The sequence below is a fragment of the Cetorhinus maximus genome, chromosome 29 (genome assembly GCF_964194155.1).
Source record: "Cetorhinus maximus chromosome 29, sCetMax3.hap1.1, whole genome shotgun sequence".
Lineage (NCBI taxonomy): Eukaryota > Metazoa > Chordata > Chondrichthyes > Lamniformes > Cetorhinidae > Cetorhinus > Cetorhinus maximus.
Window position 1 is genome coordinate 5203413 of NC_135907.1, and position 23173 is coordinate 5226585.

Sequence of the window (23173 nt, forward strand, 5' to 3'; positions counted from 1 at the left end):
GGCCAGACGGGTCCATTCGTTCCAGGATAGACTTCCTGTTTGTGTCCCGTGCATTCACAGTCAGATCCACCGACGTCAAGCCGGTGTTCTTCTCTGACCACTGCCTCCTACTGGCGGACTGCCACTTGGAGAAGGACCTGAGGGTGGGCAGGGGGGCATGGAAGCTAAATGTGCAACTGCTGACCCCAGAGAACATTGAGGAGCTCAAGAGGGATTACAAAGGTTGGAGAACCGTGAAACCCCTCTTTGAGTCCCTGACACACTGGTGGGAAGCGATCAAGGGAAGCATCAAGAGGTTTTTCATCCGCAAAGGCACCCAGAAAGCTAGAAAGGAACAGAGGGAAATGTCCCGACTCCAGAAAAAGATGCAGAATCTGCTCCGGCTGCAGTCGATGGGGGTCGATGTCAAGGAGGAGCTCCAAGAGGTGAAGGGCCAGCAAGCCTCGCACTTTTCCTCGCAGGCCTCCAAGATCATCTTCCGTTCCAGGGTCCGCTCCGTGGATCAGGATGAGACGTGCTCACGTTTCTTCTTCCAAAAGGTACACAGAGAGCGCTCTGTGATCAGCAGCCTGAAGGAAGAAGACGGCTCAGTAAAGTCATCACGGTCCGACATTCTGAGGATCAGCAAATCCTTTTATGCCGGATTGTATGACGTGAAGCCCACGGACAGCACGGCCTCCCAGTCCTTCCTGTCCTCTATCACGGAGGTCTTAGACCACAGTACGCGGGAGAGCCTAGACAAACCGCTAACTCCTGATGAACTGACTAAGGCCCTCGAGTCCTTCGAGAAGAGTAAAACCCCCGGAAGCGACGGCTTGCCGGCGGAGTTGTATTCGGCTCTGTGGGACTTGATCGGCCCAGACCTGCTAGAAGTGTACGAGAGTATGCTCCTGGCCGGCAGCATGTCAGAATCCATGAGGAAAGGCATCATCACCCTCATCTACAAGCACAAGGGGGAAAGGGAGGAAATTAGAAATTGGCGACCCATTTCACTGTTGAATGTGGACTATAAGATTCTGTCCAAGGTCATCGCCAATCGGGTCAAATCCGCTCTGGAATTGGTGATTCACCCTGACCAGACCTGCTCTGTGCCAGGCAGGAAGATCTCTGACAGCCTGGCGCTGCTCAGGGATACGATTGCCTATGTACAGGACAGGGGTGTGGATACCTGCCTCATCAGCTTGGATCAGGAGAAGGCCTTTGACAGAATATCGCACACCTACATGGGGGATGTGCTCTCCAAAATGGGGTTTGGGGAGGTAATTCGAAATTGGATCCAACTGCTCTACACTAACATCAGTAGCGCAGTCTCAATCAATGGGTGGGAAACAGATAGCTTTCCGATTAAATCTGGAGTCAGGCAGGGCTGCCCTCTCTCGCCTGTCCTTTTCGTGTGTTTCATAGAACCCTTTGCCGAGTCCATCAGGAAGGATCCGGGCATAAGAGGAGTGACGATCCCAGGCAGTGGAGGCACTCAGGTAAAAGCCTCCCTGTACATGGACGACGTCGCCGTCTTCTGCTCGGATCCGCTGTCGGTGCGCAGACTGATGCACGTCTGCGACCAGTTCGAACTGGCCTCGGGAGCCAAGGTAAATCGTGGGAAGAGCGAGGCCATGTTCTTTGGGAACTGGGCTGACCGATCCTTTGTCCCCTTCACTGTCAGGGCTGACGGCCTGAAGGTGCTGGGGATATGGTTCGGAGGGACCGGGGCATGCGTTAGAAACTGGAAGGAGCGAGTGGCTATGGTGAAAAGGAAACTGGGCATGTGGGAGCGACGCTCCCTCTCCATTGCGGGTAAGAACCTGGTCATCAGGTGCGAGGTACTCTCGCTGTTGCTGTACGTGGCGCAGGTCTGGCCCATTCCACACTCCTGCGCGACGGCGATCACTCGAGCCATCTTCCGCTTTATCTGGAGGTCGAAAATGGATCGTGTCCGCAGTGACGCGATGTACAAGCCTCTAGATAAAGGGGGAAAAAACGTGCCCAACATCGCCCTCATACTGATGGCCACCTTTGTGTGCGGCTGCATCAAGCGGTGCGTAGACCCTCAGTACGCAAACACCAAGTGTCACTACGTGCTGAGGTTCTACCTGTCCCCGGTGTTGCGAAGGATGGGTCTGGCCACGCTGCCGCGGAACGCTCCAAGTAGTTGGACCGTGCCGTACCACCTGTCCCTGGTGGAAAAATTTATGCAGAAAAACACCTTTGACCACAAGTCCATCAGGCAGTGGTCAGCACGTAACGTCCTAGAGGCCCTGAGGGAAAAGGAGAGGGTGGACCCTGTGGGATGGTTCCCCGAGCAGACTGTCAAAGTCATTTGGCAGAATGCCTCATCGCCAGAACTTTCCAACAAACACCAAGACGTGGCTTGGCTGGTGGTGAGAAAGGCCCTCCCCGTCAGATCCTTCCTACACGCCAGGAGGCTCACCCCCTCTGCACGTTGCCCTCGAGGTGGCTGTGGTGGGGAAGAGACCGTTGTTCACCTCCTTGTGGATTGTGCCTTTGCAAAGAAAGTCTGGAGAGAGATGCAGTGGTTGCTGTCGAGGTTCATCCCGAGCAGTTCTGTGACACAGGACTCTGTGCTCTACGGGCTGTTCCCAGGGACACACACCGAGACAAACATCGACTGCAGCTGGAGGATCATCAACTCGGTGAAAGAGGCGCTTTGGTCTGCCCGAAACTTGTTGGTCTTCCAGCACAAAGAGTTGTCCCCGACCGTTTGTTGCGGACTGGCACAATCCAAAGTCCAGGACTACGTGCTGAGGGACGCACTAAAGCTTGGGGCAGCTGCCGCAAAGGTGCAATGGGGAAGGGTCGCTGTCTAAGACCTTTCTGCCACAGCGCACCGAGAGACTGGGAACTGTTTAGAGCCCCTCGGGCTGTACAGATCAAAATGAAAGGCTGTAAATGATTGTAATATTGTTTGTACTGATGCACCTGGTGATACATTTTGTAAAAGTTTAACCTGGATTGTACCCTTGTAATGTTGTTTTTGAAATGGTTTTGAATGTGATTGAAGATATTTTATGAATAAAGTATATTTTTACAAAAAAAAAAAAAATCTGTTCTTATCAGTTTAATATCTGATACGTCCCTTATCTGGGGACCATATATTAAATTGATTTTTGGAACAGGGAGATGGAATAGGGGCTTGCTCCGTCCACTCCACGCATCGACCCGGTATTGCAGTATCTCTGGGAATGGTGCACCACCCCTTTCCAGGGGATTTTCAATGCTAAAAATAGTTTTCTTACAAACATCTGCTTTCTTTACTTTTCAAAACCCAACTTTCTTTCTTTCTCACTCACCCGCACCATCTACACACAAAAAACACGCACGCTCACCCAACGCTCACAGACACCACTCTCATCTCACAAACACTCTACCTCACTCATACAAAAACATCTTTCACTTGCAAATACACCTCTCAAACACTCTCTCAGCTGCACCTTTCGCCTCACAACATTTTCAACCAGCTCTCTGCTGCCGCTCCCGCCCGCTGCTGCTGCTGCTGCTGATACAGCAACAGTCAAAACTCACACCTCAAAGCTCACACACTTTACACAGCTACTCGGAAACGTCTACATCCACGTTCACACAATCCTTACACTGCACAAGGAGCCCATTCCGCCCGTCGTGACTGCACCAGCTCTCCCAATGAACATTTCACTTCGTGCCATTCTCCTGCCTTCTCCACGTAACCCAGCACATGCTTTCTTTTCAAATAATCATCTCATTCCCTCTTCAATTGAACCTGCCTCCGCCACGCTATCAGGCGGTGCATTCTAGACCCTGACCACTCGCTGCTCCTATCACTTTTGCTTCTTCTGCTAGTTACTTTAAACCTGTGCCCGCTCCTTCTCGATCCTTTCATCGGTGCAAGCAGTTTCTCCCTATCTACTCTCTCCAGATACCTCATGATTTTCAATACCTCTATCAAGTCTCCTCTCAGACTTCTTTTCCCCAAGGAATACAGTCCCAACTTCTCCAATCTTACTTCATAACTCAACTTCCTCGCCCCTGGAACCAAACTCGTAAACCTCTTCTGCACTCTCTCCAATGCCTTCACTACCTTCCTAAAATGCAAGTCAAAATGCAATCCATCAGAGTCAGCATGGCTTTATGAAGACTAAATCGTGTTTGACTAAATTGCTAGAGTTCTTTGAAGATGTGACAAGCAAAGTGGATAATGGCGATCCTGTAGATGTAGTATGTCTGGACTTCCAGAAGGCATTTGATAAGGTGCCGCACAAAAGATTAATACACAAGATAAGATCACACGCAGCTAAGGGTAATATATTTGCTTGGATAGAGCTTTGGCTAACCAACAGAAAGCAGAGAGTCAGGATAAATGGGTCTTTTGTGGATGGCAAGCTGTAACTAGTGGGGTGCCACAGGGTTCGGTCCTTGGGCCCCAACTATTTACTTGGATTCAGGAGTAGAAGGTACCATAGCTAAATTTGCAGATGACACCAAAATAGGTGGGAAAGTAAGTTGCAGTGAAGAAATGAGAAATTTACAAATGGATATGGACAGGTTAGGTGAATGGGCCAAAATTTGGCAGATGGAGTTTAACGTGGATAAGTGAGGTTATCCAGTTCAGCTCCTACAGGCAATGGTCACGGTGGTGGTCCCACGGGCCATCGATCTGGTCGGGCGGAAACGACTCTCGTTCCTCCGGCCTGGGTATTCTGCTGCGGGGAGGCAACTTCACCGTCTCCGAGGTCAAGGAGGTGGTGGGCGGGCGACTCCTGGTAGCAGACGTAATGTACAAGAACGCTCCACTCCGGTTAATTAACGTGTATGGCCCGTCACAAGGAGCTGAGCGGCTGGAGGTTTTTCAGCAGCTCCCACTGCTGCTGGCGACCTCCAGGCCGGTCATTCTGGGCGGTGACTTCAACTGCATCATCGATGCGGCTGGACGATCCGGCAGGGCCGGAAGCAGATTGGACGCTACGTCCAGATCCCTGATGGAAACAGTTAAGGATGCCAAGCTGCACGACGTCTTCAGCAACCCTGCAGACGGAGCGCAGCGTAGATACACCTGGTCGCGGCCAGACGGGTCCATTCGTTCCAGGATAGACTTCCTCTTTGTGTCCCGTGCATTCACAGTCAGATCCACCGAGGTCAAGCCGGTGTTCTTCTCTGACCACTGCATCCTACTGGCGGACTGCCACTTGGAGAAGGACCTGAGGGTGGGCAGGGGGGCATGGAAGCTATTCGTGCAACTGCTGACCCCAGAGAACATTGAGGAGCTCAAGAGGGCTTATGAAGGTTGGAGAACCATGAAACCCCTCTTTGAGTCCCTGACACACTGGTGGGAAGCGATCAAGGGAAACACCAAGAGGTTTTTCATCCTCAAAAGCATCCAGAAAGCTAGAAAGGAAGAGAGGGAAATGTCCCGACTCCAGAAAAACATGCAGAATCTGCTCCGGCTGCAGTCGGTGGGGGTCGATGTCAAGGAAGAACTCCAAGAGGTGAAGAGCCAGCAAGCCTCGCACTTTGCCTCCAAGAACATCTTCCGTTCCAGAGTCCGCTCCGTGGAGCAGGATGAGACGTGCTCACGTTTCTTCTTCCAAAAGGAACAGAGAGAGAGCTCTGTGTTCAGCAGCCTGAATGAAGAAGACGGATCAGTAAAGTCAGCGCAGTCCGACATTTTGAGGATCAGCAAATCCTTTTATGCCGGATTTTATGACGTGAAGCCGACGGACAGCACGGCCTCCCAGTCCTCCTTGTCCTCTATCACGGAGGTCTTAGGCGACAGTACACGGGAGAGGCTGGACAAACCGCGAACTCCTGACGAACTGACTTAGGCCCTTGAGTCCTTCGAGAAGAGTAAATCTCCCCAGAAGCGACGGCTTGCCGGCGGAGTTGTATTGGGCTCTGTGTGACTGGATGGGCCCAGACCTGCTAGGGGTGTACGAGAGTATGCTCCTGGCCGGCAGTATGTCAGAATCCATGAGGAAAGGCATCATCACCCTCATGTACAAGCACAAGGAAGAAAGGGAGGAAATTAGAAATTGGCGACCCATTTCACTGTTGAATGTGGACTATAAGATTCTGTCCGAGGTCATCGCCAATCGGGTCAAATCCGCTCTGGAATTGGTGATACACCCTGACCAGACCTGCACTGTGCCGGGCAGGAAGATCTCTGACAGCCTGGCGCTGCTCAGGGATACGATTGCCTATGTGCAGGACAGGGGTGTGGACACCTGCCTCATCAGCCTGGATTAGGAGAAAGCCTTTGACAGAATATCGCACACCTACATGGTGGATGTGCTCTCAAAATGGGGTTTGGGGAGGGAATTCGCAATTGGATCCAGTTGGATCCTACTCTACACTAACATCAGTAGCGCAGTCTCAATCAATGGGTGGGAATCAGATAGCTTTCCAATTAAATCTGGAGTCAGGCAGGGCTGTCCTCTCTCGCCTGTTCTTTGCTGAGTCCATCAGGAAGGATCCGGGCATTAGAGGAGTTACGATCCCAGGCAGTGGAGGCACTCAGATCAAAGCCTCCCTGTACATGGACGATGTCGCCGTCTTCTGTTCTGATCCGCTGTCGGTGTGCAGACTGATCCACATCTGCGACCAGTTCGAACTGGACTCGGGAGCCAAGGTAAATCGTGGGAAGAGCGAGGCCGTGTTCTTTGGGAACTGGGCTGACCGATCCTTTGTCCCCTTCACCGTCAGTGCTGACGGCCTGAAGGTGCTGGGGATATGGTTCAGAGGGACCGGGGTATGCGTTAGAAACTGGAAGGATCCAGTGTCTATGGTGAAAAGGAAACTGGGAATCTGGGAGCGACGCTTCCTCTCCGTTGCGGGTAAGAACCTGGTCATCAGGTGTGAGGCACTCTCGCTGTTGCTGTACATGGCGCAGGTCTGGCCCATTCCAGACTGCTGCGCGACGGCGATCACCCGAGCCATCTTCCGCTTTATCTGGAGGTCGAAAATGGATCGTGTCCGCAGGGACGCGCTGTATAAGCCTCTAGATAAAGGGGGAATAAACGTGCCCAACATCGCCCTCACACTGATGGCCACCTTTGTGTGCGGCTGTATCAAGCTGTGCGTAGACCCTCGGTACGCAAACACCAGGTGTCACTACGTGCTGAGGTTCTACCTGTCCCCGGTTTAGCGAAGGATGGGTGTGGCCACGCTGCCGCGGAACGCTCCAAGTAGTTGGACCGTGCCGTACCACCTGTCCCTGGTGGAAAACTTTATGCAGAAAAACACCTTTGACCCCAAGTCCATCAGGCAGTGGTCGGCACGTAACGTCCTATAGGCCCTGCGGGGAAAGGAGATGGTGGATCCTGTGCGATGTTTCCCCGAGCAGACTGTCAAAGTCGTTTGGCAGAATGCCTCGTCTCCAGAACTTTCCAACAAGCACCAAGACGTAGCTTGGCTGGTGGTGAGAAATGCCCTCCCCGTCAGATCCTTCCTGAAGTCTCACCCTCTCTGCATGTTGACCTCGAGGTGGCTGTCGTGGGGACAAGACCGTTGTTCACCTCTTTGTGGAATGTGCGTTTGCAAAGAAGGTCTGCAGAGAGTTGCCGTGGTTTTTGTCGCGGTTCATCCCAAGCAGTTCTGTGACACAGGTCTCTGTGCTCTACGTGTTGATCCCAGGGACAGGGACGCACATCGAGACAAGCAGGTGGAGGATCATCTACTCGGTGAAAGACGCTCTTTGGTCTGCCCGAAACTTGTTGGTCTTCCAGTGCAATGAGTTGTCCCCAGCAGAGTGTTGCAGACTGGCTGGCACATTCCAAGGCCGAGGACTACGTGCTGAGGGACGCACTAAAGCTTGGGGCAGCCGCCACAAATGCGCAGTGGGGAACGGTCGCTGTCTAAGACCTTTCAGCCATAGTGCACCGAGGGACTGGGAAAGGTATGGACCCCTCGGCCTGAAAGACTCACATTGAATGTATGCAGTGAATATTACATTTATCACAATTGTATTGAAGCACCTCAGAGTGCAACATGATCTATGTAGATAACTTGAAGACTATTGCACTGTCTGACTGCCTGTAATGAGCATGTTGAAATGTCTGTAATGTTCATTGATCGTATTGAAGCGTCGCAGGGTGCGACATGATCTATTTGAAAAACTGGAATATGATTGCACTTTTTGCGATGGCCATTTTGAAATGTTTTGTAATGTTCTTTCAGATATTTTATGGATAAGGTATATTTTTCCACAAAAAAACGACAACAGTTACAAAGAAAACCAACAGCAGCAACAACAGCTCTTCTCCACAGTCTGAATTAGAATTTCAGAGTCAGAAAACAGAGCAAAAAAACACGCAGCGTCCTGAAATGACAAACCTGAAATGAAAGTGTACTTAGTGTATCAAGCCTTTAAACTGCATTGCTGAAAACTCCTTCCTGCCTGCTAGTGCAACAAGATGCTGCAAAGTATATTACACAGCGAATCAGGCCTTCAGTCGTCTTGACTTGTGCAGCTCCAGTGACTTCAGGCCTCCAAAAGCAGGCCAGTATTTGAAAGGGCTCCTCTTGACAAGTGTAAGACCCTGATCAAACTAAATATTTTAATTTTCTTAACCAGTGAGATTGAACGAACCGTGATGCATGTCCAAGACAAAATAGAATATAAAGCAATGTAAAGTAAATTAATAACAAATTGAGAAAGTAAATATGGAACACAAAATATTTTAAAACTAGGGCACAGGTTAAAAACATGATCCTAATTTCTGTTGAACTGAATGAGGCGAGTCATTACAGTGCGTGACCGATTTGTTTAAGTGTGCGGGCCCATTAAACTTTTTGCACAGCCGCGCAAATTTAAAGGGGCTTATGTGGCGGTGTGTCTGTGAGGAAACCTCTCCTCATATCTTGTATCCCACTGTGAAATCGTCTTCAGCTCCCAAATTGCACTCAGACAATGTGCTACATTTGCATATTGTGCAGGAGTCGGGGGAGGGGTCATGGGGCTGCCCCTTGTCTCTGTACTTGAAATGGCAGCCAGGCAGCAACTGTAGTGCTTCCTCAAATCCAACCTGAAGAAAAGGCAAGACATGTTGGGTGCTGAGAGGGAGAAGCATTGCCACTTTAGGTTCTACTTGGATTTTACTGAGGTAAAAGGTGATTGAAAAAGTCAAGCCTTTCTCCCCTAGCAGTTACCACTGAGGACAGAAATAATACCGAGCGCTGATCTATCACCGAGCACTGAGGCCGGCCAAGGGGAGGCATCTGAAAGCTGCAGAGAGAGCAAGAAGCCAGGATGGATGACTGAGAATACTGGCTGAGATAGACAGCAAAAACTGTGACACAAGCTCAGGTAAGCGTGGTGTTTTGCAGTTCAAGTTCATCACTTTGTGACAGTATAGGTATTTTTCACTTTCCTAGGATAAGGCTGTTCCCTTTCTAGAAGTTAGAAACAGCCGTGCAGATGTATTTTCTGCGCTCCTTTGCTTGCCTGCTGAATAGGACTGATGGGAGGGGAAAAGGTGATTAAAAGAGAGCCGACATCATTGCAGGCTGGCAGATGGTGTGCTGTGCTGTGCACGCAGGTGGTTTTGTTGTTTGGCTTGTGTGTGACTTCTGGTTGAAGCTGAAAGATTTCTAAAATTTTGAAGGAAATAATCTTCGAGAAGGGGAGAAACATTTTCAACATTTTAACAGGATCTAAGGCTGTTCGCTGTGTCGTACCTGTACTTATCCTTGCTGCCACCTGCCTTCTCACTGCTGATCATCATCTTGTGTTATTATAATGATATAATGCATTGGACTTATTTACTGTGACTTCATAACATGACACATTTCCCTTCTGGTGATGTCATGCTGACATCCCGTAAAGGAAATAGACCAACAGTCAGCCCAAAAGAAGGCCCAATGCCAAGCAAAGGAAGCCCATAAACGAGGATGCTAGACAGCTCGTACAAAAGAAAGCAGGGCATCAGGAAACAACTCAACAGCAGCTGACGTAGTACTCTCCAGGTTCAGTGCAGGAGAAGCACTGGAATCAGTAAAAAGTAATGCCCCTACATGTCTGAACATACAACTTAGGAGCAGGAGTAGGCCACTGGGCCCCAAGAGCCTGCTCCACTACTCAGAAGATCATGGCTGATCCGATTGTAACCTCAACCCCACATTCCTGCCTACCAGCGATAACCTTCCAACCCCGCCTTGTTAATCTATCCAGCTCTGTCTTGAAAATATTCAAAGACTCTGTTTCCACCACCTTTCGAGGAAGAGAGTTCCAAGGACTCTCTACACTCTGGGAGAAACGCTGCTGACTTTGCCTTCCCTGTAGATGTGGAAGGACTTTAGCTGCATACCTGGTCAGCTGGCAAGCTCCACAGACCGATCGGCGCAGGCTTGGAGGGCCGAAGGGCCTGTTCCTGTGCTGTACTTTTTTTTCTTCTTTGTTCTTTGACTGCTCAAGCTGAAAGCAAAGACAAAAATACAGCAGGCCTCGATCGAAGAACTCCTCTGCGCTGTGAGCTAGTTGCTCACACGGAAACTCAGCTACAAAGACTCATGGATTGTCTCTCATGCCTGTCACGTGTTCTCCCTTGTGACTGAGTGTTTCTCGAAATTTTCCATTACCTGCCAGTTACACGACACATCTAGCGCAACCGTAGACAGCGACCTTTCTCCATTACGCCTTTGCCCCAAACTTTAGTGCGTCCCTCAGCACGTAGTCCTGGACCTTGGAATGTGCCAACTCTTTGCAATGGAAGACCAACAAGTTTCGGACAGCCAAAGAGTGTCTTTCACCGAGTGGATCCTCCGGCGGTAGTTGATGTTTGTCTCGGCGTGTGTCCCTGGGAACAGCCCCTGGAGCACAGAGTCCATACCTGTGTCACGGAACTGCTCGGGATGCACCTCGACAAGAACCACGGCCACTCTCTTCAGAGTTCTGGTGATGAGGCATTCTGCCAAATGACCCTGACGGTCTGTTCGGCGAACCGTCCGCCGGAATCCACCATCTCCTTTTCCCGCAGGGCCTCTAGGGTGATACGTGCTAACCACTGCCTGATGGACTTGCGGACAAAGGTGTTTCTCTGCATAAGTTTTTCCACACGGGGCAGGTGATACGGCACTTGGAGCGTTCCGCGGCAGGGTGGCCAGACCCATCCTTCGCAACACCAGGGACAGGTAGAACCTCAGCACGTAGTGACGCTTGGTGTTTGGGTCTACACACAGCTTGATACTGCCATACACAAAGGTGGCCATCAGGATGAGGGTGATGTTGGGCATGTTTTTTCCCCCTTCATCCAGAGTTTTTTTACATCATGTCCCTGCAAACAGGATCCACTTTTGACCTCCAGATAAAGCGGAAGATGGCTGGCGTGATCGCCACAGCGCAGGAGTGAGGAATGGGCCAGACCTGCGCCACGTACAGCAACACCTGTCCCTGGTGGAAAAATTTATGCAGAAAAACACCTTTGACCACAAGTCCATCAGGCAGTGGTCAGCACGTAACGTCCTAGAGGCCCTGAGGGAAAAGGAGAGGGTGGACCCTGTGGGATGGTTCCCCGAGCAGACTGTCAAAGTCATTTGGCAGAATGCCTCATCGCCAGAACTTTCCAACAAGCACCAAGACGTAGCTTGGCTGGTGGTGAGAAAGGCCCTCCCCGTCAGATCCTTCCTACACGCCAGGAGGCTCACCCCCTCTGCACGTTGCCCTCGAGGTGGCTGTGGTGGGGAAGAGACCGTTGTCTACCTCCTTGTGGATTGTGCCTTTGCAAAGAAAGTCTGGAGAGAGATGCAGTGGTTTCTGTCGAGGTTCATCCCGAGCAGTTCTGTGACACAGGACTCTGTGCTCTACGGGCTGTTCCCAGGGACACACACCGAGACAAACATCAACTGCAGCTGGAGGATCATCAACTCGGTGAAAGACGCTCTTTGGTCTGCCCGAAACTTGTTGGTCTTCCAGCACAAAGAGTTGTCCCCGACCGAGTGTTGCGGACTGGCACATTCCAAGGCCGAGGACTACGTGCTGAGGGACGCACTAAAGCTTGGGGCAGCTGCCGCAAAGGCGCAATGGGGAAGGGTCGCTGTCTAAGACCCTTCTGCCACAGTGTACCGAGGGACTGGGAACTGTTTAGAGCCCCTCGGGCTGTACAGCTCACAATAAATGTACGCCCTTTGTTTTGATCATTTCCGATTTCATGATCTATCTCTAAATCACAAAACCTTGATACTGCTTTGTGATGTCACAGAATTTTTTACAGTGTGGAAGGAGGCCATTCGGCCTATCAAGTCTGCACTGGGTCTCTGAAAGAGCCTTCCACCTAGTCCTACTCCCCTGCCTCATCCCCGTAACCTTGCACATTCTGTCTTTTCAGGTAACGATCCAATTCCCTTCTGAATACCTCGATCGAATCTGCCTCCAGCACCCTCTCAGGAATTTTGTTCCAGACTCCAACCACCCTCTGGGTGAATTAATCTTTCCTCACATCACATTTACTCCTTTTGCCAATTATTTTGAATCTGTGCCCTCTAGTCCTTGATGTTCACTTGAGTGGAAACAGTTTCTCACGATTTACCTTGTCCATATCTCTCAGGATCTTGAATACCTCCACCAACTCTCCTCACAGCCTTCTTTTCTCCAAGGAAAACAGTCCCATCCTCTCCAATCTATCCTCATAGCTACAGTTCTTCATCCCGGGAATCATTCTTGTGAATCTCCTCTGTACCCTCTCCAATGTCTTCACATCCTTCCTCAAGTATGGCGCCCAGAACTGGACGCAGTATTCCAGATGAGGCCTAATTAGTGTCTTATACGAGTTCAACATGACCTCCTTACTCTTGTACTCAATGCCCCTATTAATAAAGCCTAAGATACTATCTGCTTTATTAACTGCTCTCAACACGTCCTGCCATCTTCAATGGCCTATGTACGTCTGAGTTCCCTCTGTTTGTGCACCTCTTTTAGAGGCTCTTCCTTTATTTTATGCTGTCTCACCATATTCTTCCTGCCAAAATGGATCACCTCACACTTCTGTACATTGAACTTCATCTGCCACTTGTCTGCTCAATCCACCAACACGTTGAAAGAACCGAGGAATACTCTGGTACAAAAGTTCAACACTCGGAGTCCAGATGCAATATTCAAGTGGTTCCTTTATTACGCATGCGGGGAGCAAACACTGGGCAATCCAGGCACTTCTCCACCGAGGTTCAAATGAGCACAGTTTATATATCTTTTATTATCAGTAACTTAATGGTATTAATTAGACAAAGGCCACAGCACAATGACCCCCTGGTTGACTGAGACCTGATCCCTTTGTTGGACGTACATTATTCACGCGTGTCCGATACTAACTGGGAGCCGGGGTTCCCTTGTATCCTGAGCGGGTGTGATGGTTTCCTCTGTGGGTAATTTCTAATATACAACCCTCCGTTCGGTTGTACCCACATTTGTCCAGCACCACCCCCGTTCCAACTGGTTGGGAGCAAATTGTGAGGCTACCTTTCCTCCTGCACCCACTCAGTGATACCCCGTGTATGCCCTCATTCTTGCGTATGGCATGCATATCTATGGGGTAGTACCGGAGGGAGTCATTGTCTCGGATTAACCCAATGTTCTCCACTTGATACTGAGGGTGTGGGCCCGTGTCTGCTGTGACTGAGGGGATTGCCCATACCTATCACGTTCATTTGGTTTGAGGTGCACTTCTGAATCACCGCATACACCCTGGTCACTCCTTTCAATGTACATGCGTCGATGACGCCTGGGTTCTTGGCCATCCCCCACTACCGGGCACTGTTGATCCAGCCCAGTACCTCCCCCCTTTGGATCTGGCCCAGATTGTGTCTTAATTGCCCGATCATCCACCGGCCGTAAGCTGGCTTTTTTGGGTGCTGCCCTCTTGTCGTTCCTCCCTTTCTGTTAATTGGCTGGTGGCTTTAGCATGGGTCTCTATAACGTGTACGCTTTCCAATACAGATGCCACACTCTTGCCCCCTACGGCCGCTGCCGTTTCACCACCCCTCGCTACTCTCATGAGCAAGCTGCCTCATGATCCCTTTAAGATTCGTGACCTCGGAGTTGATTCCTTGAAAGTCGAGAGAGTTTACCAGGGAAGTCCCTGTGTTCACCCCTGTCAGTACATTGTTAACTAACTCTCTCTCCTGGCGGTGGAAAGCAGGATGTCCCCTGAATCTAGTGGCACCCGTGGCGTCGGCCGGCTGATTAATCACAGCCTTACTCAGTAATTTGTACAGTTTTCGTAGGGGCGCTTGGTTACTGCAATACTCAGGCAGTTGCATACCTGCCAGGTTCACAATTACCTGTACAATTTCATGTTTAACATTATCATACAAGAGTTCACCGTCCATATACAGTACCAGTTCATTCTGTGGCCCAAGGGTCATGTCTGGGCAAGATAGTCTCTTGTCGTGTCCTGTGATAGCGGGGTGGTGTCGGTCCGGGGGTCCGCCGTTGCAGTCAACTCTCCGTGTTTGGCCCTCAAGATCCAATGCCAGGTATCTGTCATTCCCAAGTCCTCCTCCCCGGGACAGTGACCCCAGTTGTTGTTGTCCTGGGGTGTGAAGGTAAATTGTGAAAAATCTCTCACACACTGTATCTGGACCTGTGCCCCCTTCGCACATGTCCAGGGTCCGTCCGAACCATCGCTGATCTGGAAGCATAGTGGGCCCTCATTTTTCCATCGGAGTTCCGTTCCCGAATGCGAGCTCTGCCCGAGGCTCTCACCATCGCTCATTCCAATGGATAGTTGCGTAAGCCCGGTGCCACACTTGAAGAGCATTGACCTTTCCGTTGTGACATTCACACCTCCTTTCACGCAATATCCGTCGCTGACATTCTTGTAGTATAAGCCCATACCGGCCACTGCTTCACGGTTTACATTCTGTATGCCGGTGGCTGCGATAGCCAGGGCCCTGGTAATGATCATGGACACCCAGCTTTTTTCCATCTTGGCGTGGAGGTTACCCGGTTATTGTTATTTCTGTAATGAAGCACACTGCTGGTGATCACCAGGGTTTAGGTTGGATATAAGAGGCAGCTTTCTCCTTTACGTCCCTCCTTGTGCACAGCCCACGGTGACCCTCCCCGTAGTTGAGGATTCCCCCTTTTGTCTTTCAGATGGCCAGTCCTCCAGATCGGGAATGAATCCTAAACCACTTGGCCTACACAGTACGGACTGCTCGTTGCCCGTTTTCCCCCCGCTGCCTGGTAATTTAGTCTCTCTTACTTACATCATACCTTTTCAGTTGCGACCAGTGTTTCCACCTAGCTTTTCCCTTCATACCGACGCAGGCACGTGAATAATTCCGTACGGTCCAGTCCATTTTGGGGCAAAAACTGGTTGGCTAGGGGTGATATGAACAAACACCATGTCTCCGACCTCAGCCGGTGGTGACGGGAGTCCCCCTTTTGTCCTCTCTTCTAAATCCCTGATAGCCTGTTGGTCCTTCACTTCCTGTTGTAATTCCTTTAGCTGTCCATCCAATTGCTTAATATCGTTTTTAATTTTATCTCTGATGGGTCCCATATCCTCACTTCCGGTGGCTCTGCCCTCTGGCAAGCGCATAGCCCTCCCGGTCAGCAACTCATAAGGGGTTAAACCAGTTGTCCTGTTGGGGGTAGCCCTCAGTCGCATCAATATGCAGGGGAGCACATCCACCCATCCCCCACCAGTTGTTGTGTTTGCCATTGCAATAGCATTTTTTAACGTGCGGTTCATACATTCTTCCATTCCTGAGCTTTGTGGACGGTCAGGTACGTGAAATTTCTGTTTTACTCCGAGCAGCTCACACGTCCTTTTCATAATACTGTCCGTAAAATGCGCTCCTTGATCCGAATCTATCTGTAAAGGGATTCCCCATCTTGGTACTACTTCAAAAGCGAGGATCTTTGTGGCCGTGGTGGCGCTGCAGTCCCTGGTGGGGAAAGCTCTAGTGAACCTCCAGTGCACCTACACCCCCATAGTTACAATATGCCTCAAACTTCCAATTGCCATATTCATGGGCACTCTCGCCCTTTTCTTGTTTTACTCCAGTCACTGTATTCCAATTAACTGGGGCTTGCCCTAAGACTTGTGCCATTTCTGCTCTAAAGGCTCGGAAATCAGCTTGCTGCTGTCCCTGGTCTGCAGCGATATCATTACACCAGGTTCCGTCCTGATACGCTTGCTGCAGCCGTCCCCAAAACGCCTCAGGTAGTTTTATCCGGACTAACCCGCGAACGTCCCTGTTATGGAGATCGTGGCATTGCCGTATTTCCCTCAATTTTTGCCAAAACTCATTTCCATGTCTAGGTTTTAGTTGGGGTAATTTGTTTCCAATAGCTTCATGGTTGCGCTAGGTGACAGGGACACATACGTGGTTCTCAGTTGCGCCGGGAAGCCCCCGTTATAGCTCTCTGTCCGTGTATTGGCGCCTGGGCCGGCTGCCCATTTTGTGCCGGTACGGCCGCTTGAGCGCAGCGTAGATACACCTGGTCACGGCCAGACGGGTCCATCCGTTTCAGGATAGACTTCCTGTTTGTGTCCCGCGCGTTCGCAGTCAGATCCACCGACGTCAAGCCGGTGTTCTCCGACCACTGCCTCCTACTGGTTGACTGTCACTTGGAGGAAGACCAGAGGGTGGGCAGGGGGGCATGGAAGCTAAACGTGCAACTGCTGACCCCAGAGCACAGCGAGGAGCTCAAGAGGTCTTACAAAGGCTGGAGAACCGTGAAACCCCTCTTTGAGTCCCTGACACAGTTGTGGGAAGCGATCAAGGGAAACATCAAGACGTTTTTCATCCTCAAAGGCACCCAGAAAGCTAGAAAGGAACAGAGTGAAAGGTCCCGACTCCAGAAAAACCTGCAGAATCTGCTCCTGCTGCAGTCGATGGGGGTCGATGTCAAGGAGGAACTCCAAGAGGTGAAGGGCCAGCAAGCCTCGCTCTTTGCCTCGGAGGCCTCCAAGATCATCTTCCGTTCCAGAGTCCGCTCCGTGGAGCAGGATGAGACGTGCTCACATTTCTTCTTCCAAAAGTAACAGAGAGAGCTCTGTGATCAGCAGCCTGAAGGAAGAAGACGGCTCACTAAAGTCATCGCAGTCCGACATTTTGAGGATCAGCAAATCCTTTTATGCCCGATTGTATGACGTGAAGCCCACAGACAGCACGGCCTCCCAGTCCTTCCTGTCCTCCATCACGGAGGTCTTAGACGACAGTACATGGGAGAGCCTGGACAAACCGCTAACACCTGACGAACAGACTAAGGCCCTTGAGTCCTTCGAGAAGAGTAAAACTCCCGGAAGCGACGGCTTGCCAGCGGAGTTGTATTCGGCTCTGTGGGACTGGATGGGCCCGGACCTGCTAGAAGTGTACGAGAGTATGCTCCTGGCCGGCAGCATGTCAGAATCCATGAGGAAAGGCATCATCACCCTCATCTACAAGCACAAGGGGGGAAGGGAGGAAATTAGAAATTGGCGACCCATTTCGCTGTTGAATGTGGACTATAAGATTCTGTCCAAGGTCATCGCCAACCGTGTCAAATCCGCTCTTGAATTGGTGATCCACCATGACCAGACCTGCACTGTGCCGGGCAGGAAGATCTCGGACAGCCTCGCGCTGCTCAGGGATACGATTGCCTATGTACAGGACAGGTGTGTGGATACCTGCCTCATCAGCTTGGATCAGGAGAAGGCCTTTGACAGAATATCGCACACCTACATGGTGGATGTGCTCTCCAAATTGGGGTTTGGGGAGGGAATTCGAAATTGGATCCAACTGCTCTACACTAACATCAGTAGCGCAGTCTCGATCAATGGGTGGGAAACAGATAGCTTTCCGATTAAATCTGGAGTCAGGCAGGGCTGTCTTCTCTTGCCTGTTCTTTTCGTGTGTTGCATAGAACCCTTTGCCGAGTCCATCAGGAAGGATCCGGGCATAAGAGGAGTGACGATCCCAGGCAGTGGAGGCACTCAGTTCAAAGCCTCCCTGCACATGGATGATGTCGCCGTCTTCTGCTCGGATCCGCTGTCGGTGCGCAGACTGATCCACGTCCGCGACCAGTTCGAACTGGCCTCGGGAGCCAAGGTAAATCGTGGGAAGAGCGAGGCCATGTTCTTTGGGAACTGGGCTGACCGATCATTTGTCCCCTTCACTGTCAGGGCTGACGGCCTGAAGGTGCTGGGGATATGGTTCGGAGGGACCGGGGCATGCGTTAGAAACTGGAAGGAGCGAGTGTCTATGGTGAAAAGGGAACTGGGCATGTGGGAGCGACGCTCCCTCTCCATTGCGGGTAAGAACCTGGTCATCAGGTGTGAGGCACTCTCGCTGTTGCTGCACGTGGCGCAGGTCTGGCCCATTCCACACTCCTGCGTGGTGGTGATCACACGAGCCATCTTCCGCTTTATCTGGAGGTCAAAAATGGATCGTGTCCGCAGAGACGCGATGTACAAGCCTCTAGATAAAGGGGGAAAAACCGTGCCCAACATCGCCCTCATACTGATGGCCACCTTTGTGTGTGGCTGCGTCAAGCGGTGCATAGACTCTCAGTACGCAAACACCAAGTGTCACTACGTGCTGAGGTTCTACCTGTCCCCGGTGTTGCGAAGGATGGGTCTGGCCACGCTGCCGCTGAACGCTCCAAGTAGTTGGACCGTGCCCTACCACCTGTCCCTGGTGGAAAAATTTATGCAGAAAAACACCTTTGACCACAAGTCCATCAGGCAGTGGTCAGCACGTAACGTCCTAGAGGCCCTGAGGGAAAAGGAGAGGGTGGACCCTGTGGGATGGTTCCCCGAGCAGACTGTCAAAGTCATTTGGCAGAATGCCTCATCGCCAGAACTTTCCAACAAGCACCAAGACGTAGCTTGGCTGGTGGTGAGAAAGGCCCTCCCCGTCAGATCCTTCCTACACGCCAGGAGGCTCACCCCCTCTGCACGTTGCCCTCGAGGCGGCTGTGGTGGGGAAGAGACCGTTGTTCACCTCCTTGTGGATTGTGCCTTTGCAAAGAAAGTCTGGAGAGAGATGCAGTGGTTGCTGTTGAGGTTCATCCCGAGCAATTCTGTGACACGGGACTCTGTGCTCTACGGGCTGTTCCCAGGGACACACACCGAGACAAACATCGACTGCAGCTGGAGGATCATCAACTCGGTGAAAGAGGCGCTTTGGTCTGCCCGAAACTTGTTGGTCTTCCAGCACAAAGAGTTGTCCCCGACCGATTGTTGCGGACTGGCACAATCCAAAGTCCAGGACTAGGTGCTGAGGGACGCACTAAAGCTTGGGGCAGCTGCCGCAAAGGCGCAATGGGGAAGGGTCGCTGTCTAAGACCTTTCTACCACAGCGCACCGAGAGACTGGGAACTGTTTAGAGCCCCTCGGGCTGTACAGATCAAAATGAAAGGCTGTAAATGATTGTAATATTGTTTGTACTGATGCACCTGGTGATACATTATGTAAAAGTTTAACCTGGATTGTACCCTTGTAATGTTGTTATTGAAATGGTTTGGAATGTGATTGAAGATATTTTATGAATATGAATACGAACGCACTTCCTCCTCCATTGAGAGAGTGGCGACTCTCATGGAGAGGCTGCTCCAGGGACAGAATCAGGGGTTCCTGGGGTTGTGCTCAGGCCTGCATGCCCTCACACAGACGCTAACCTCAAGTGGTCAGTGTCAGTGTGGGAAGTGGATGAGGCACCCAGTATCCCAGCTAGCTGCCCATCCATCAGCAGCAAGCAGGGAGGTGCACAGCGACTTCACGTTGGATCACGACCTTCTTGTTGTCTCTGCGGGCTCCTCTCAGGGCGCTCTGGATGATGGCAGCAGCTCCTCCATCCCTCTGCCAGTGACTGTCACATTTGATGAGGCTGCGATGACTGGGACGATGCCAGCCGTGGCACTGGCCGCTCCCTCCCAGGCGGGGCCAGCACAGGCTCCACTGGCCAGAGGATGACACCAAGATCATCAAGGCCAACAGGACAGCAGAGTCAGCAGGCTGTCTCCAATGCTGCTGCCAGCGAGTGGGGAGCACCTAGGCATAGCAGCTGTAAACATTAGTTTAAAGCACCTTAAGCACAAGAGGGACTGGTCACGGGTGATCTTTTGTTTCTCTTTTTGTTTTTCTTTACTTAATGGTGTGACCACCAACAGCGGATATTGTTCCCTTCAAAGCCATGTGAGTTCCAACATCAGACTAGATTTGCTTTTGTGTTATTGGCGTGAGTCTGTTTCATTTATTTTGTAGGTGCAGGGTACGCCGGTATGTAATGCTGGATGTGGGTGGCTCGAAACTTTATTGCACAGGCACTGAGTGTATCTTGGGGACCAGGGAAAGGGTGATTTCTGTGATCCAGGATGGAGGTGGCAGCCCTGGCATGTGGTGGTAGTTCTTATTTGGCAGCCTAGCTGAAGGAGCGTTGGATCAAGGCATCCCTGGTGTGCCTGCCACACCGGAGATTAGAGAGGTCTCCCTCCACACCCTCAGCGTTCTCCTCACTGCGCTCCTATTCTGACTCACCACGGGATTCATCATATGTGGCCTGTGGAGCTCCCTCAAGATCCTCTTCCTCCAGTGGGTCCCGCCTTGCCATTGCCAGATTGTGGAGGGTGCAGCGTGCAAGCACTATCAGTGACACCCGCTCTAGGGGGGTTATTGTGGTACTCCCCCTGAACAGTCCAGGCATCGGAAGCGCATCTTCTGAAGATATGGTCTTCTCTATCCCCTCCACCCTTGTGGAAGTGTGGCTCCTGTTGTAATGCTGTTCGGCCTCTGTTCTTGGGTGACGGAGAGGAGTCATGAGCCACCTTTTCAACGGATAGCCCTTGTCACCCAGCAGCCATCTATCCAGCCGGGCTGGAGCACTGAAAAGCCGCGGCGCCTGGGAGAGTCTCAGGGTGTACGGGTCACGGGAGCTGCCTGGGTACCTTGCACAGACTTGCAGAATCTGCATCTTATGGTCACACACTATCTGCACGTTCATGGAGTGAGATCCCTTCCTGTTGACGAAGGCTCCCGGCTTACCCACTGGCACCTTGATGGCCACATGTGTGTCAGGGGATGGCACCCTGGACATGGGGGCATCCACCAATCACTGCGAAGCCTCTGCCTCACTCAGCCTGGCTACCCTCATCCATACAGAAATGAATGACAGTCAATACCCGCCTGAACAGAGCTTCTGTCACTAGCTTGACACAACTGTGGACAGCTGATTGGGAGGCTCCACATAGATCTCCCACTGAGCCCTGGAAAGAGCCAATGGATAGAAGTTGAGGGCCACAGTGACCTTCAGAGACACTGGCATGGGGTGTCCACCCACAGTCAGATCTGCAGGTCCTTCAGCATTGCACCTTGGATAAATTGAGGTAGCTGCATCGCAGCCTGTAAACCCTGGCAGCAGGATAGTGGCGGCACCTGCAGCCCTTTCTGCCTTGGACTACCTGCTGGCCCTGCGCCCCTTGTGCCTGCAACTCTCCTCCCGCAGGTCACTCCCCTGGAAGCTGCATTGGGACACCTGGCCTCCTCCCCCTTCTGCCCCTCTCTTCCTCCTCAGAGGAGATGCTGCCCAGCGGAGACCACAATCCCCATGACCAAGGTAACAGGAGGCTGTCTGATACCTAGAAGGGGCCACACGATCAAAATCGTCAGGGGGCCTGGGAGACACCAGTGAGTCCTGAAATGAAGCCCTGAACAGAGATGAAGCTGCCAAGTACCGATAAGCAACCAGCAACAAACTATTGCCAAAACCCCTCATTACTCACACTGGAAATGCTGCTGACCCTTATTATCCCGCCCGTGGATGAGGTTTGCGAATGGTCGGCTGCCCGAGCGATGAGCGCAAACTTGCACTGGCAACGTTAAATCGGTGTCACTTGGCTTAAGGGCCTTAACTGGCCTCTTAATTAATGGCGGGAGCGGCTCTGACTCCCATGCGTGCCCGCTGACTGAACTATCCGTGAGTGTGCGATGACGTTGGGACGCTCGCCCCAGGTCTTCGCGCGTCACCTTACGCTCGAGCGTGTTGGGCATGCGCCCGAACGCCGGTGCAAAAAATTCTGCCCCAAGTCTTCTTTCCATCCAGTAATTCCAATGTTCGTTTCTCACCAGTGATTGGAAAGATCATGGTGATTCTTTTGGTAAAAGGCAAATATCTTTACTTTTTATCTCCAAAATTATTATTAGTGTTGTTAGAAACAAGATTTGAGGTGATATTCAAAACACAGTGAACAGTGATGTGAAATAAACAACATGCATTTTAATTTCCAAATCTATGATTGTCCACCAGTGGGAACAGACTTTGGCCTTTTGTTAACTTTAACTGGTTTGAATTGGAATATAAAAGATATTGTTTGGTTTAATAAAGTTTCAGTCTAACAGGAGCCCCAGAGTCAACCCCGAGCAACACCCACCCACCACCTCCTGTTACTGGGCAGCGCGATGTAACCTCCCCTTCACCCACTGTCCTTATCACTTTAATATGTCACATTCAAGCCCAGATGGGCAGCCGATCATAAAATGATTGGGAGTAAAAAATGAAAATGCTGGAGAAACTGAGCAAGTCCTTCGGGCTGATACCTGGCAGGGAGAGACCATGATCATGTTGCTTCTGCATATGTGCAAATGTAGTTTTTGTGGGTATCATTTCTTTTCAGCAAAGCTTTTGGCCTTTTTGCCCTTTGGTATTGGAGGCTCTTCTGTGGTTGTTTGTCCTCCTTTGAAGAGGCTTCAGTGCCGAACAGGAGTGATGGCTGCAACCAGTCAAGCCCCAAACCAGCGTTAGGGAGGCAGTGAAGGACAGCGAAAGAGGGACACCCATTGGCTGAGCCTTCTTCATTAAAAGAGTCCTTTTGGAATCCTGTGGAATTGAAGCTGCTGAGACCTACTGTCTGCAGGACTTGCCCAGCGCTGGATACTTCAATGTGACCTTCAAGAATGTTGCTGCCTGTGCCCAGTTCCTGAAGGTGTTTGAGGAGAAGGGAGACCAGCCACAGTTGAGAATCCTCACGGTGGAGCCACTCTTTACTCGGACTCCGCAATGGGACCATGTGGTGACTGTGCTTCACACTCGCTTGAGGTGTAGGCAGAGGCAGAGAGTGGGATATGCGGAAGGATCTGGCGGGGATAAATGAGGGAATGTGTGCCGTGGTCTCCATTGTGGAAGAGTTCCGGTGCAGCAGCGGCACTGCGTTGACCCTCATGGTTGAGCGCACTGCCGCCTCCATGAGGAGAGTGGTGAGTCTCATGGA

At 51.3% G+C, this 23173-nt stretch overlaps 1 pseudogene; it reads left to right on the top strand.

Annotated features, from left to right (window-relative positions):
• Positions 1–3037: 3037 nt before the first annotated feature.
• LOC144669676 (U2 spliceosomal RNA) lies at positions 3038–3214 on the top strand (annotated as a pseudogene).
• Positions 3215–23173: the final 19959 nt, after the last annotated feature.